This window comes from Stegodyphus dumicola, chromosome 12 (genome assembly GCF_044657685.1).
Source record: "Stegodyphus dumicola isolate Sdum_Otavi_A_Nest chromosome 12, ASM4465768v1".
Lineage (NCBI taxonomy): Eukaryota > Metazoa > Arthropoda > Arachnida > Araneae > Eresidae > Stegodyphus > Stegodyphus dumicola.
In genome coordinates, this window is record NC_140779.1 from 74,628,410 (window position 1) to 74,629,866 (window position 1,457).

The window sequence follows — 1,457 nt, forward strand, 5'->3', positions numbered from 1 at the left end:
CTTCCATTCTTTCAGAATGAGCAGACGTGTTAGTCACCTTACTAGATCTAATCCGTTGTATCTGAGAATATTCATTCTGGAAAACTAAAACCAGAGATTTGAGGCTTTTCTTTAGATATTGCACATTAATTTTCTACCAAAAATTAACCATTTCGAACATTTGAATTCGTTGCATCACTTTTTATTCCATTAGATGTACTGTTAACTTTCCAAAAACGTTCCTACTCACAATAATGCATTTATTACAAACCGAGGTAACATAATCTCAGTCATACATAACGGAAGAAAGTAATAAAACAATGGTTAATTATTTGCGAAGATATCATTTTTAAATGAACTTATACAGATATCCTAATTAAAGGCATCAATAAATTACCGTATTTGCCGGAGTATAAGACGCACCCTCATTTTATATTCCACATTTCTGAAGGGTAAAACTTTATTACTAAATTTATAATATTTTAAATATAAAATAATACAAATACAAAGTAATACTTTCTGCAAGTACCCAATCTATCTGAGAAAGAACACCTTTTAATCTTCTTCGTCAAAACCTAGACACTCATCTCCAGAACTAAGTGTATAAGGTATTTCTCCCGACTTTTTAGCATGCCTTCGTGGTGTAGTGGTCAGCACGCTCGACTCGTATTCGAGAGGTCCGTGGTTCGAGTCCCGGCGAAGGCATTACTCATTTTTCATTTCCTCTGCTTCCAAGAGAATTCTAATGTCTCTACAGGAAAAGAGTCACTTGAAGCCTCTTCTAAATCAGCATGTGAGTTCTCATATAATATTTTGCCCTCTGTACCATCCAGTGTATTACTAATGCCACAACTCTTAAATGATTTAACCCTGTTTCTGTTTTCTCAGCATCCCATGAAGCTTTGACCTATTCACAAACTTACGAAATGCTAACTGCGAATAAACTGAGTATCGACGTATAAGACGCACCCCGTTTTTCAGACCTATTTTCAAAGAAAAAAGTGCGTCTTATACACCGGTAAATACGGTAATTAAAAATGAACTTTCTGATAATTTCTAAAAAACATGTACTGATATCAATTCAAGAGGGGACGGGGAGTTATTGATTTGAAGTAAAAAGTATAAACGACAATATTTAAAAATGATATAATGAATATTATAAAATGAAAACCATTACATGAAATCTAAAATAACGCAGTATAGCTATCGAAATCGGAAAGCCTAAATTTTACTAAAATGGATAATGCGCGATCCAGAAATACAGCGGGCAGATGATGTTCAGTCGAAGCATTGGAATGAGATAAGCTGAAAGCTATTGGAAAAGGGAAATGGAAATCTGCTTATTCTTTCTAGAAATGGTTGATAACGAAAGTGGTAAAGAAATGGAAAACGCATCCGGCGCTAAAGATTTAAATTTCCTTTTAGATTAAAAAAAATTATGAGAGTCGACGGACATCTCTTTAACGCATTATTCTGAA

The 1,457-nt window shown here is 34.0% G+C and overlaps 1 non-coding gene across 1 annotated transcript; it reads left to right on the forward strand.

Moving 5' to 3' along the window:
- The first annotated feature begins 611 nt into the window (after positions 1-611).
- TRNAT-CGU (transfer RNA threonine (anticodon CGU)) lies at positions 612-684 on the forward strand. The gene has a single exon. It is a non-coding gene; the product is annotated as a tRNA-Thr (tRNA).
- Positions 685-1,457: the final 773 nt, after the last annotated feature.